The sequence below is a fragment of the Monodon monoceros genome, unplaced genomic scaffold (assembly GCF_005190385.1).
Source record: "Monodon monoceros isolate NGI ecotype Baffin Bay Population unplaced genomic scaffold, NGI_Narwhal_1 Super_Scaffold_11, whole genome shotgun sequence".
Classification (NCBI taxonomy): domain Eukaryota; kingdom Metazoa; phylum Chordata; class Mammalia; order Artiodactyla; family Monodontidae; genus Monodon; species Monodon monoceros.
The window spans coordinates 79028769-79044531 of record NW_021703767.1 but is presented as its reverse complement, the minus strand read 5'-3'; the positions used below and the strand labels follow the sequence as shown (position 1 = coordinate 79044531).

General features: G+C 39.1%; 1 protein-coding gene across 8 annotated transcripts in view; it reads left to right on the top strand.

The window, feature by feature from the left end:
* Positions 1–15763, top strand: part of LPP (LIM domain containing preferred translocation partner in lipoma) — a 682060-nt gene that overhangs the window by 289100 nt on the left and 377197 nt on the right. The gene's annotated exons all lie outside the window — the stretch shown is intronic.

Here is a 15763-nt window from a genome sequence, read left to right as displayed (position 1 = left end):
TGTGTGGGCAGGTTCCTAGTCTATCTAAGTTTCCTTATCCACAGAATTGACCTAAGAAAAGCAATCCCACAGGGAGAGTATGAAATTCTAACTCAGACTTACTTCTTTAAAGTCCTCAACCTAACATCTAATAGGGTTTCTTTTCTTAAATGTGGTATCAAGATGATGGTTGCCAAAAGAAAAGAACTATGTGTGTGGAACAACTTTAAATAATACATTTAAATTTAAAATATGGTGAAATAGGATGACATTTTCAGAAAATTGTGGGGAACTCCAGAAAACTTGTACCATGAAAGAGCTCTGACTCTTGCCTACACTATGCTCCTATGCAGACGGACTGCCCTTTGGGGTTTATAGCACTGTGTGCACACTTCTCTTCTTTATGACACCTGTGGTTAGCACAGTAACGGCCCCAAAGGTGTCCATGTCCTAATCTCCAGAGTGTGTGAATATGTCGTTACATGGCAAAGGGGATAAAGGTCGCAGATGGAAGTAAGGGTCCTTAATCATGAGGGTCTGTAGAAATGAATGGTGGAGATGGAAGAGGTCTTTGGAGTGATGTGATTTGAGAAAGATCTCAATAGCCTTTGCTGACTTTGAACATGGAGGAAGGGGGCCACAATCGACAGAATGATGGTGGCCTCTAGAAGCTGGAAAAGCAAGGAAATGGATTCCCTAGAGACTCCAGCAAGGACTGCAACCCTGCTGACACCTTGATTTTAGCCCAGTGAGACTCATGACAGCCTCCTTATTTACAGAAGTGTATGATAATACATTTGTGTTGTGTTTAAACAATTGTTTGTGGTAAGTTTTTGCAGCAGCAGTAGAAAACTGTTACGATATTATGTTGATATTACCTGTTTATGTCTCTTCTCTAGACAATGAATTTCTCAAAGGCAACAATGTTGTCATTAAAAAAAAAACTTAGCACTATTCTACCTTAAAGGAGTAAAATTTTCTGTCAAACACCGGAGAGATCTAGTATTTACCGAGTGTGTATGTACCTTATACCCAGCATTGCCCTAATCATTGTGCTTTGCAAGTTTTGCTTACTCCCTAGGAACATTGTTTAACCTTACCGAATCTTAATCTTCTCATCTATAAAATGAGTTCAAGGGCTGGATCTGGGTTGCCAAATTTTTCTGGAAGTCAAGATGGAAAATATTTTAGGTTTTGCTGGCTGTAAGGTCTTTGTCTCAACTACTCAATTCTGCCAACAGAACACAAAAGCAGCCATAGATGAAAAATGAGTTCATGACTGTAGCTGTGTTCCAATAAAACTTTATTTACAAAACAGGAGACAGTCTGGATTTGGCCATTGTTTGCTGACTCGTAGATTAGCAGAACCTCCTTATTCCATTCTAATTCCTTTCTAACCTGATGATTTTGTGAGTTTATAAAGTTGTACCATTAGTGCCAGTTAAGCCATGCAAGTGCCAGTAGGACTTGAAGAGGTAACTCAGGTAATGGGATGGGTCTGTTTATAAAAAAGAAGCATGGTATTGCCAGCTTGAGTGTCAGGAAGGGAACTGCCACCAAGTCCTTGGCAAACGGACGTGGGACAAACACTCTTAAGGATGAGACATAAGGGGAACCTTGAATGCCAAGACTGAGCTCATTGAACTTGAAACTCAAAAGAAGTGGAACTACTGTTGGAGAAATAAAAGGGAGCCATAAATCCATTGCCCTCCAGAATGAAAGACCTTCTGAGACAGCTGGCCAAATGAAGCAGGAGGAGGGAACGAGGTCCGCATTTAGCTAAATTATGTCTTTGGGCAGCCAGACCAGGTCTGTTAAGATAACAAAGTGCCTGAACTTCTGCCCAGAACACGTCACCAAACTTTGCACTGGGGACCGTCTCCTATCACATGACTTCCTAATCTGAGGAAGTGAAGAAAGCAGAGTGAATGAAATACGAAGAATGAGGTATTTCTTGGAGTGCCTCCCTAGAGACAAAATCTGACCTTTCAGGAGATTACTGTTTGAATTCTCTATTCTAATTCGAAAAGACGTAAGTTTATGGATCTAATAGATTTTGCAGCACCTAATAGGTTTTGAAGGCCTTTTGACGTTTTCTTGTGATGCAGGACTTGCCCATTGTAGGCGTGAGGGCGTGGGTTTATAGGTCAGCGTGGGCCAAGAAGAGCCCATTCAGACCTCAGCGAAAGGCACTGGGGTTTGGGGATGTTCTTGTTTGTTTGACTGCCTGGTTGTGGTGGTGGTGGTTGTTTTGCCTTGGCTATTTCGGCAGGTTTTCAGGACAAAACTGACCTCTTTGATTGATTCATCACAATAGCTTGTTTGCAGTGTCTTACAAATTGTTCAAGAACAGTTTCTCGATAATAAAAGTGACCTAGTAATACTCCCAGACCCAAGGAAATGTTGGGTTAATCAGTCACAGAAGCACTTGATGTGCCAAGTTAGTGCCACCTCAGGGCTCTTTATGTGGCTCCTTTCCAAGTTTTCTAAACATTCCGGGGAGAGCACAGTATTTGTTTATTTGGCTGCTAGGACTTCATTCTGCTATTGTTTTAGTTACACTCCTATGCCTCTCTGTCTCTCTGTGTCTCTCTCTCTCCTCCCCTCCCCTGCACCACTCTCACTCTCTCTCCCTCATACATCCATACACTTCATTTGAGATTGATAACCACTCAGATTCTTCCTTTAAAGGGTAACTTAATTTGGCTGGGATTCAACTTGTAGTTGTCAAGAATTTGTGTGTATACCCACTCAGCAAATATTTTCTTAACTCTTGTCCATCTCAAATCTCTGAGGCATGGTAAGAGGTGCTTTTGGGCTAGAGTGATGAATCGTACGTGATGTGTGCCCTCAAGGAACACATGGTGCAGGCAAAAGGGTCCTGTATTCTCAACAAGATGCATCATGAACATGCTCTCCAAGGGCTCTGGAGGGTGAGAGTTGGGAAGGTGCTTTTGTCGGGAGGCAGCCAAGAAAGGCTGTGTCGGGTTGGCAGGTGACCTGGGCTCCAAGAAGAGCTTGGGTTTCAAAATGAAAAATGGTGGAGAGGGAGGTCTTCATGCAGACAAAGGCATGAACAAATTATTAGAGTCAAGGAACGCAGTCGGATATATGACTGCGTATGTGGCTGAACAAAAGTCAGCGTTCTGAAGTGCTGAACTTGGCAGAGCTGGTGTTGGCAGCAGTGATCTCAAAGAATGCATACTCACCAGAGCACTCTAGGAGGGTATACAGTGGAGTGAACTTGTCACATTGCTCTCCATTTTCTCCTAAGAGACCCATCCTGTTTAAGGATTCTGCCTGTGCCAGATGAGGTCCTGTCAGATTTTGAGAAACCTGGACCAGGGGCCTTACCAAGCCTCTAGTATTCCCAAGCCACCCTTCTCTAAAACTCCAGCTCAGTTGCCATTGACTCAATTGGCCATGTACGTGAGGATTCATTTCTACGCTCTCTATTCTATTTCATTGGTCATTATGTCTTTCCTCATGCCAGCACCATACTGTTTTGATTGCTGTAACTTTGTGGTGAGTTTTGAAACCAGGAAGGGAGAATTCTCCAACTTTGTCCCTTTTTTTTCCCCCCCAAGATTGTTTTGGTTATTTGGGGGCCAATGGAAGTTTTCAAGCTGGCAACAGTGTATAAGATTAGTTGGAAAGGACTAGGCTGGGAAGAATGAAAACTATTTAGGCTGTTTCATAAGTCTAGATATGAGGTAACTAGTCATTAAGTATTTTGGTGGCAGTCGAGTTGGAGAGCAGTAAACGGATTTGGAATATTTGGAATAATTTAATATGGCTTGCTATATTGAGTGTGAATGAACAAGACAAAAAAGAGAAAAGGGGTTTTGTCCCAACCTTTGTGATTGGAAGAATTGTACTGAAATACATAGAAAAATAAAGGACACAAGAGGAGCTGAGCAAGTCTGTGGGTTAGGGGATCTGAATTCAGTTTTGAACACTGAGCTAGAGGTTCAGATGGGGATGCCCAGCCATCAGTTACAGATGCCGACGTGGAATAAATGAGTGTCGTGGTTATTCTGGGTCTTATGTTGCTTATAAATGGTGTAGAATTTTTTTTTTTAATGTAATGCATTTACGGTTACCATGGTGGCAAGAGCCAAATGAAGGGACGTGGTTGGCAAGAGCAGCAAAGATGGAGATCTGGTGAAAGGTAATTTCATGAAGCTTCTGTGCATTGCCTTAGCTCAGAGGAAAGAGGACTCTAGATGCTGTTGACATGTGTTTTATTTTGAAGTGACTGTTACTACCAGCGTCTCTAATCCTTAGCCTTGATCTCTTGGAGCCTAATGTTCCTGTTCTCCAGCTGAGAGAGACTAATTCACCATCTTGTGTTGTAAACACTCACTCATCTTAACTGATCACACCTCCAGTGATTTTCAAATCACTAAAATTACTAATTGCTATTCCTTACACATCAAAGAATGAATCCTGAATAATTAACCCCAAATAAAATTAAATGAATTGGCCCTTTTAATTAGAGTCCCTGCTGCTGTTTGTTCTCAGCTTCCTTTTCTTACTGTTAAGAGACTTGTAGAATGATTAAAACTGTTGAAGACTTAAACAGCCAGTGACCTTTTAATACGATATAAACCCATGAAAGCAATATTTCAGCTAGCAGGTGGTGAAGTAAATTTTTAGAGCAAGTACCTGTCAGCTCCAGTATTCTTTTGGAAAAAAAAAAACAACATGCCAAAAAACAACCACCTTGAGATGAAATGAGTGTCTCTGTTTGATTATTTTTAAAGCATTTATGCATTTGCTAAGCCTCGGTCTCGATGAAATGGCAGGGTTGAAGGAGAGTGAGTAACGTTGGCATCATTTTATATAAATAGTAACAAGAATTTCTCAGTGAGAAGGATTTGAAGTCATTTGTGCATAAAAGATGAAGACTGGAGAAATCACACAAAGCCCCTGGTCTCAGACAGCCCTTCTGATCCTCAGGGAGTCTCCTGAGGCTGGGCAATGGGCTCACACAGTCGGGCCAAGGAAGCGTGATGGGATTTCATTGCTCCCGATCGTCATGCTAGGATTCCCAGCCTATCCATGCTGCATTTAGCCTGGGTGTTATTGAAGGTATTTCACGTGTTTCTGATCATCTAATCCAAGTCTCCTAAATAGTAAGAACCTCTTCTCTTCTTTGTAGTCTTCTGAAGTTGTAGGGGCCGAGCAGGTTTCCTCCGTATTCTTAAGCAGCCTCAGTTTCTCACACTAATTTTGCCACCTATCGTGGTAAATGTGTCCTCAGCCAGAAGTTAGGGGATACAGGGTCACAGTGGGTTTCTTGGTCTGGTTCTACACTATATGTGTTTCTCTTTACCACACTGGTTGAAATTTCTCCATGTGTAAAATAAAAGTTATTGGACTAGATCAATGACTTTTTTCCTTAAAGTTTAAAAAATAAAATTTTACTTTTCACTTTGAAATAATCTCAGGCTTCACACAAACGTTGAAAAATAGTATAAAGGATTCTCACTTAGCCTTTATCCAGTTTGCCCAAATGTTGATATCTTACATAATCATAGTGCAGTTACCAGAATTAGGCAATTAACACACTGACCACAACACTTCTTGCTAACGTATAGACTTTATTCAGATTTAATCAGTTGTTCTATTAAGATTCTTTTTCTGGTCTAGGACCCTGTCCAGAATCACAAGTTGCATTTAGTTGCCTTGTCTTCTTAGTTTTCTTTAAGCTAGGATAGCTTCTCAGTCTTAGTTTGTCTTTTATGAAGGTCAGTGACTCTTAACCAGGGCTACATGTCAGAATCATGTGGGGAGCTTGTCAAGATACTTGTGTCTGGGTCGAACCCCAAAGGTTCTGATCTAAGAATCGTAGAGTGGGGCCTCGCTGTATGCAGTAAAAGAAAGTGCTTCCTGAGATGCCGATGCATACCTTCGTTTAAAAGTCAGAGCTGTTTCAACACCTCAAGCACTACTATTTTGTGTTTCTAGTCACATGACATGTCTCCTTCCACTTCCTTCATGTCCCTGTTCCTCTTCCATTCCCAAGTCTCCTTTATGGACAGAAACCTGACCCTCCAACATTCCTGGAGGATTTGAAGGAGTTTCTAGATACATTGTGGGATAAGATACTGTTAAGACCTATCTACAGACCTTTTATTGCAGAAGATCAAGTACAGTATACATGGTTGCAGTGTTTCTTGAGATGAGGGTGTCCCCATAGCCAGGTGGTGACTTAGGGATGAAGACTCAGGGCCTGTATCCTGAAGACATGCTCCAAGTAAGTTAATGTGTAAAAACAATGACAACAATAGCAATGATAGCAACAACGGCAAAACTAGGTGGCTACTTTAAGACCGATGTTATTAACTGTCCAGCTATGAGCATCATGCAGAACCTATGACACCCCCGCCCCCAGTACTGTAGTGTATTGACCTTATGTCAGTAATTGAAAAGGGGCAAAATGGTCCATGGTAGAAATACATATGTTTATTTTTTCAGAGTTCAATTCAGTTTAATATAATATAGATTTATAATAATAATCATTTTTAATAGTAATATTATTACTATTCATCAAGCATATCCTGTGTGCTCTATGTGCCCTCTAAAACAGAGAGCCTGCTCTCAAGGTGCTTACAGTCTAGTAGGAGAAACCAGTAGATCTGCAATTAAACTAACAGAGAGCAGAATATGTGCTCCAATAGAGCTAAATCAGGAAGGAGCAATATGTTGTCACTGGAAGTGACGATGGGTCACTCTATCCAGATATAGCAGTGGTGAAATAAGTTTAAATGAGCTATTTAAAGTGTTTTTATTCTGAAACTATCATCCCTCCAGCTCCATCACCATCTTTGGAAGGAAGGTAAGCTTCTGGCCTCAGTGGTCGCCACAGGGTGACGTCCCATCTCCAAGAAAAAAGAGTATTTTTGGAATAGTCTCTCAGCACATTGATATTTGTTTGCCAGCTTCTTTTTTCAGTGTTAAGATTTTTTGTTTCTCTAGACTGTTGCCTCATTCTGTGTCCACGGCATGAATTCTTAATTTTTAAACTGAGAGAATTTCACTTTTTGGTGTGGGGCTAAAGGTATCTCAATAGTTGGTAGAAGATTGATGCTTAGGCTTAAATCATTGCCCTGTTTATTTTGAATGCCCATCTTCGGAAGCCAAATTATATGGTGTGTGGTTTGTTGTTTCGGTGGAAATTACTGTCTTTTTGTAAGACAATTGACACTTGGTGGATTCAAAAATGCTATTTGGTTTTAGTCCATTTGCAGAACCAGACTGTCCTCCTAATTTCATATTATTTGAAAATCATTCAGTGTTTCTTAACTAAGAAAGTGAATTTGTTTTTCAACAAATGGAAACCACTATGTGATAGAGAAATACAGTATACTTAGGTATGATGCCCTAAGATGTTTCACCTTCACACAGACTATTTATTTGTGGTCAAACATGAGGACTACTGAACTCAGTGGCGACCCAGGGATTCCATATTAGCTAGATGTAGAGTGAAACTGTCCATCTGAAAATCAGGGAGACTTCATCTACTTTAGGATAATCATTCTTCCTGCTTTTAATTTGAGAATCTGAAAGAGCATTTCAAGCTAAGTTATTTAGAAGGATGACGGAGACATTACATTTTGGCTTGGGTAAATATAGTGATGCATTAAAATTAAACACTGGCTTAAGTAGATTCTGCAATTCATTTCAAAGTATCTTCCTTTTGATTTTTTAAAAATGCATGCCTATAATTCACATTTATTGTATAACAATTAAACCAAAAGGAGAAGGCATGAGCTGTAGACAACCATCCCATGAGCTATAGACAACATTATTAATGTATACAAAATGTTTATACAGAAATAGTGCCATATTATAAACAATATTCAGTAGCCCATTTTTTTTCTCACAAGGTAATACATCAGAAACAGTTTTTCATGTACTTGACCCAGATACTCCATGACTCACACCTTCACTAGATGTAAGTCTTTGTTCAGATATCACCTCCATGAGGCATTTGCCAACCTTTTTCTTTAAAACTGCAACGTTCCACCATCACCCTAGCAGTCCTTTCCCCCTTCCCTGCCCTATATATCTGTATAGTACTTATCAAGATTTGATATCAAGTATGTTTTATGTAATTTATTTTTTAAGTGTTCTTCTTCTCCTGATAGAGTATAAATTACACGAGTGCAGCTCTTTGTGTTTGTTTTATTTATTTGTTTGTTCGATGTTTCCTTCTGGTGTCTAAAATAATCCCTGGCACATAGAAGGCATCCAATCAATGACTAAATAGATGTCAGATCTAGATCAACATCATCATTTTGATGGCAACACAATTTTCCAGTGTGTGAGTGACTTCAATTGATTCTTTTTACCCCAATTTTATCACTGAATAGTCTGATCATTTCCATTGTATTTCACTGTGATTAAGATTCTTTAACATGCTTCCCTGTATGGTCTTTAGTCACTGCTTTAGTAGGATAATTTATTATAAGTGGTATTGCTGCATCAAAGTGTATAAACATTTTTAAGGCTTTTGATACCTGTTGCCAAATTTTCTTGAGAAAGTTTTATCTTTAACACTCCTATTTATATATAAGTAGCATACAAGAGTGCTGAATTTCTTATATCATCTTATACCATTATTGTGTTCCATCACTCTTTAATTTTGACCTTTCATTTAAATAACATGACTTAGAAAATTAAGTACTATCAGAATCAAAAATTTGTTTATTTGTTTTTTAGTTAAGCAGCAGAGAATAAAAATGGAAGAAAAGTAGAAAGGTTTCTCTTCTAATATATAATTATATATAAAAAAAGCATGAACTCCAAAAATGTCTCGTGTGAGAACTAGAGAACTGAAGCTACTTGGTTGAGGTCACATATCTTCTCATTTACAGATGACGATGTGTCATTTAAGGGGGGCAGTATTGTTGCTATTTTGATGACAGTGAGGACAGGGAACCAGGGATGCCCAACCTTTCCCTGATAATTATCACTTCTGCCCGTGAGTTCTCAAAGGGGTTGCACACTGAAAGAACAGGAAAAAAATGGAAATTCAGGAGCTGCCTTATTAGTAGCTCCGTGAGTGCTTAATCCAAGAAAGAGGTCTGTGTGGTCACTCTGAGATGGTGCCTAGGCTTTGGGTCTGGGAATAAGCAGGCTTTTTATTCTATCTCTAATAGGAGCCACACATTGAGTAAGTCAGTGCAACTCCTTTCCTATTTTTAGTTACAACCAATGGGTAGTAACTAGATTGGGAGAAGACTGGGAGGTGATGCATTAAATGGGACTTATCCTCAATGGTTCCTTGATCTCTGCCATATCCCAGTATTTCCTGGTGGCTTTTAAAAACTTATGACACATTTCTAGGTACTGAAAATTCTCTTTTGAATTGTGTGTATGTGTTATTTTAAAATAAGTGGGTAGAACAATGACCGGTTAGAAACTTGTATAACGAAAAGTGGGTTTCTCTTCCACTCTTGTTCCCCAGTTGCAAAATTGATCTTCTTAGAGGCAACTTGCCTTTAACAATTTCTTGGGAATCTACTTAAAAGATACTCCCTGATATTACAGGCATATATGTATATATGTTATTACGCAAATAACATTTACTTGATGTCATAAACCTTGATACTTCATTTTTAGAAGATTTTACCCAGTGTGCTTTCTGATGGAGTTTTCTTGGTGGCACATCTGTTTTAATGCAAACTGAAGATGGATTTGAGGGTAAAATTGTAAACAAAGTCTTCAGTTGCTTGGTTTCATAATAAATTGCCTCTCATTTATGAGGAGAATGCTACAGCTGTGATATAACTCAACCACCTTACAGAGATTTTTCACTCCTGTTCTGTTTATTTTATCTTCTCACTTGTTCTCTTTTCTCAACCTTGCTCAGAGAGCTTCATCTTCTCAGATTTGGTCTTCTCTACTGAGTGGGCAAATTTAGACTCAGCTGCTCTTTTGTGCAAAAGTGAAAAGAAAAAAATGTCATCTATCATGTACACATTGTACAAGTCACTTACATACAGTTTAGCTTAGCAGTGTTCAAACTGTGGATTGAGACCTGTTTATGGGTCACAGTCACTTTAGTGGGTCACACACAACACCTTTAAAGTAAATAAATAACAGAGAAAATGTCAGTGTAGATTACATGCAATAAGTATGGTTTCATGAAACCCTTGTTTCAGATATACATGCATTTACACATGTCCAGATAGGAGTTTTGCATCATCATATGAAAGGTTATTTCTTTACTCTGGGTTATAGTAAAAAAAAAATTCCAGAGTCTAGAGTCTCAGTTTTAACTGGGTTGATCTGCAGAGTGACACTGTGAAGTGGCTATTCTTATACTCATTTAATAGGTGAGGAAAACTGAACCTGAGATGGTAGCACTGCCTTTTCCAAAGTAAAGGGTAGAGCTAGGCTTTGAGTTTTAAGTTTTTGGGCTTGAAATTTTGTACTATTTTCTTTGGAACATATTTCCTTTCTCTATTAGTTACTATTAATGGAAAAGAGTAACCGTCTTTACTTGAAGCTTATGATTTGGTCACCATAATTATTTTTATTTCGTGCGTGTGTGTGTGTATGTGTTCCAACCCAATCTCTTGTGCACTCATAATTTAAATTCTTAATTTGAGGAGCTCCAAAGTAATTTTATTTATAATTACCTTAAAGTTTAGATTTTCCTTAAACAACCAGAATTTCTCCATTTAAGAAAGTTAGAGAGCCAACATCTGCCAACTGCAAGAGCCCTTCACGTGCGGTCCACAGATCTACATCAGCATCACCTGGGAGCATGTGAGAAATGCAGAATCTCAGGCCTCACCCCCGACCTGGCGAATCAGAGCCTGCATTTTAGCTAGATCCTTTTGGTGATTTGAACATTGATGTTTGAAAAGCACCTAAGACACCAGGTCATTTAATAAAAAAAAAGGCAATTGAGTGATTAAATGGCTTTTTATTCAATTAGTTTATCAACCTATGTTTACTGAGGGATGACATGACCCAAACTTTATGCCAAGTGGTGGGGATATAAAGATAAATTATGAGTGGGCTCTGTTTGTTAGGAGTTTCAGTTCTTACTAGGAGAGAATGGCCATGAACACATAAATGCAATCAAGTATTATAGATGCTGGGATAGAACCTGTATGAGGCACAAAAGGGGCTGTTATCTAAATCTGCATGTGTGTGTGTATGTAGGTTTACATGGATATTTGGATCAAGAAGAAGGAGAATGATGCTTGCTTTTTTTTTTTTTTTTTAACCATAGTAAGTGAATCCAGACTTTATTGATGATCTGAGTTTGATTACTCCCTTGTATTTTTGCACTACAATCATACATAACCAGTAACTTACCATCTTCTTTGTTGGTAAATTCTTGTTATTTTCTCCCTCTCATGGGGGCCTTCATATCATGAAGGGCTAAGCAAACTGTTTTCAGGTAGCTGCCTTTTATATATGCCTGAGCCATGTTATTGGGGTAACTACAGTGGGTGATAACTCAGTTACAATCAAGTAGCCACATCTGCTTCTCAGTGCCACTGCCTTTTTACCCCTAGACTAGAAAGGGTAGCTTGAGAAAATATAAATAGCTGGGTTTCTGGGAGTTTTTCCTCACTCTCTTCAAGTTAATGGTATGCATAACGGGCTGTTTTCTGATGTCAACTGGAATAAAGTAGTGTTTGGCAATCGGGGATATACGACTTTATTTGCCGAACTCACCGTTTAACTGCCTTATGGTGCTACATCTGGCGCAAAGCAAAAACCTTTTGAATATTAGCTCAATGAGATGGGATGGTATAGAGCAAATTAAGCAAGATCTTTTCTTGCTTCTCTCCAAGGCATTGTGAGCATCCATTTCCAGCTCTGTATTTCACTAGCAGTGTAACTTTGGAGTAAATCATTTTAGCTGGTAATTGAGGAATAAATGTATTTTGCTTGTTGGGTAGGCTTTCTATGGTGAGGAAAAGGGTAAGGAGGAAACCACGTTTATAGACATGTGTCTGTGACTACTCTACTCCTAATAAAACCAAATATTTCTTTCTTAGCTTTTATGTATCACTGCATTCCCCAGTTGCCTGATGTGTGTCCATTTTTGGCTTGCCTGTTTGATTTATTCAGTGCCTCTGTAATTCACAGGGTCTGGGAGTTCACTTGGATTTCCCCAGCAAGCCCAGAGGGCAGGGCATGCACTAATGTGAAGGTCTACATTAGCATTGCTGGTTGTAAGATACTACAGCTGATTCCGTCCAGGTGCTTTTTCCTCTAGGAGGGTTGCCCTGCAAGCATCTCAGCCAGGTGCTCTTTCATCATTTGAAGAAATCTACTGAAAAGAAAAGGATCTTCCCCCGCAACATTTATATACACACATTTTGTTCTTTCCTTTTTGTTATCTTCCTTAAACATGGAAATTGTACCTTCTCTCTTAAGCTGAACTTACTGTTACTTAGAGGCATTTCCCTCTGTTGACCTGCCTGTGAAAATTGTGAGCCTTAAGTCAGAATTCTCATAATAGTTCTTAGTCTGATTTAAAACTCTTTACGAAGAGTTTTTCGTTGCAACTGACTTAACTAGTCATGCTTCCCTTCAAAGGACCCATTTTCTATCCCTTTATCATGTGTGTGTGTCTGTTTTCTACATTTACCCAGTCCTCCACATCCTTTTAAAATGTGAGCTCCACTCTAAACAATGTAGCAAGAAACCTATGATGGGGCTTCCCTGGTGGCGCAGTGGTTGAGAGTCCGCCTGCCGATGCAGGGGACACGGGTTCGTGCCCCGGTCCGGGAAGATCCCACATGCTGCGGAGCGGCTGGGCCCGTGAGCCATGGCCGCTGGGACTGCGCGTCCGGAGCCTGTGCTCCGCAACGGGAGAGGCCACAACAGTGAGAGGCCCGCGTACCGCAAAAAAAAAAAGCCTATGATGATTGAGCTTGAAAGATGGAAAACTTTGGTCTAACTTAGATTAAAATAAGCAGATACTTATTATGAGGTTATCACTATGACTTTAATAAATCTGCATAATCTTGCCTAGAACACATGGTCTAGATTTATGTTGTTTTCAAGATATTTCTTTTAAAAAAATACATTGTATTTTCTTTCTTGGTTCCTTTTCACCCTCCCAGGACTCTCATCAACCTGCACCTCACTATATTTAATTTCTATGACAGAAGTATAGGGTCAAGAAGGATATAGTTGGAAGGGACCTCAGAGACAGGCAGGTGTACTTTTTATTCTAAGACAAGTTTGCTCTGAGAATTTGGGCAGTTCCTGTGTCTTTTGTGGGCCTCTTTTTCTACCTTCATAATCTGATCTCCAAGATTTTGGTCAGTTCTGATACTGTTTAATGCTCTGACAATTCCTATGACATAAAGAATCTGGTAGAGTATAAGAAGGTGCTGAGAAATTCTCTTTTAAATTGAATATGAAGAAGACATAGGTCCAGATAGAACATTTGAACCTGAAAATTAAGCTGTGAAGCAGAATTTGATCAAGTCTCCCTCAACCTAGACTTCTTTGCAGATCACCTAAAACTTCATTGTGAGCTTTCGTCTCATACATTATGACTTCTAAAGGTAGAAAAGATCTTGGTGACGATCCTTTTTACTTGACAGCTATTTCATGTTTTTATTTGAAGGCCAGTGAACTTCTCAGTCCCGGCTGCACATTAGCATTATCTGGGTTTTACAGGAGTACGGGCATCTCATCCCTTCTCCCCGTCCCTGAGATTCTGAATGCATTGGTATGAGATAGAGTTTGGGCATCGGCATTTTTAGATAAGATTCCTTGGTGATTCTAGTATCTAGCCAATGTTTAGAACTCTGAGGTGGAGTTCATAAAGATTTATGAGACTTATAATTTTAATAAGGATATAGACAACATATATCTTCAGATGTGCACACCCAGAAGGATGAGAGAAGTAGAGATATTTCTATGTGACATGCCATTGAACCTTTCCAATTCTATGGGGTCCAAAGTAGGAATACTATGACACTTTGCTTAATGCAATGGTTCTCAAAGTGTGGTCCCAGGCTCAGTGGCACCAGCATCACCTGGGGATTTATTAGGAATGCAAATTATCAGACCCTGACCCAGACCTACTGAATCAGAGCTTCTGGGGGTGGGACCCAGCAATCTGTGTTTTAAACAGACTGTCCAGCGATCCTAGTGAGCTCTAAAGTTTCAGAACCATCAGCATAGAGAGTTGTTGTGGGCGTAAGAGGTAGCCTAGGAAAATCTTAGCACAGTGCCCGGTGCATGCTGAGAGTCCAAAAAACAGAGTACTCTAAAGATAGTGTGTTTGACTTCTTGGTAGCCTGAATATGGCTGGGAGCTAGACTTGACAGCTGTTAGCTACTCTTCCAACTCTAAGACTGTTACTTTTTAAAAATTTATTTTATTGAAGTATAGTTGATTTACAATGTGTTAATTTCTGCTGTATAGCTCAGTAATTCAGTTATACATATATGTGCATTCTTTTTCATATTCTTTTCCACTGTGGTTTATCATAGGATATTGAATATAGTTCCCTGTGCTATATACAGTAGGACCTTGCTGTTTATCCATTCTATTTATAATAGTTTGCATCTGCTAATCCTCAACTCCCAATCCATCCCTACCCCACCTCCCCCTCCCTCTTGGCAACCACAAATCTGTTCTCTGTGTAAGACTGTTATTTATAAGGCAAATGGAGCTCAATTGAACAATCTCAAAGGTGTATCAGAACAACCAGTCCAAGTCACCATCCTTCCACTGTGAGATTTAGACTCTTTCTTTTCTGAAGACCAAAGTTGTGATGTTTTGGTACTATCCAACAGTGACTCATGGGGTGGTAGAGACTATACCACTAAGTGTTGAACAGCTGAAATGCAAGGAAAAGCTATTTATCCATAGAGGAGGACAGTTCCCCAACACGTCTAAAACATTATTGCTAAAAGGAAAAGGGCACATAGAGAAATTTTTTTCAGAAAATGAAGGTTTCCTTTTCTTAATAGAATTTCTTGCAAAGAATATTTTAAAAGATTCCATACCAAGAACCCATAGCGATATTAGGTTTCCTAGTATCCTAAAGCCTGGATAGTGTATAGATTTCCAAATTGGATGTTTCTTATTCCAGTTTCTCCTAATCTTGTCCTGCACACACTTTTAGATTAGTCTTTAGTAAATCATATTCTTAGAAGTGTTTCCTTCTCAGAAATCCTTAATGGGTCCTCACTGCGTGCACAATAAAATTCAAACTCTATGCTAGATGTGGAACACACTTAAAAGCTTATTTTTATACTGCTTTAATTTTTATAACCTTCTAGTGTTATTTTACATTCTTGTGTTTATGCTATATTGTAACTTGCTTTTTATTCTCTAGACCCTGATTTTTTTTTTTTTTTTTTTTTTACCATTATGCCTCTGTTTTCCTTTATTTCTGTCTAGCATGAACTTACTATCTACATCATAATGTTCAGGGGCAATTTAAATTCTCCAGTAAAGCTTCCTTGTTACTCCAAATGAATGTAAGCTTTCCTTTATCTTAACTTCCAAAAGAGTTTGTAGAGCTTAATAAATTGCACCTTGTGTTACCTTACCTGTTTATACATTTTTTTCCATCTCTACTTGACTGAAAATTCATTGAGGGCAAGCAACAAGTCTAATACACCTCAGTAATCCACCGCTCCAAGCACCTTCCCTGTTCTGGCTAAATGTACTTGGCACGCTTCTACACCAGCTTTATGTCACTTCTAAGTATCCTGTCGGGTCCTCATTCTCCTGAAAGTTAAGGATGCTAATTAACTGAGGAGAACTTAGG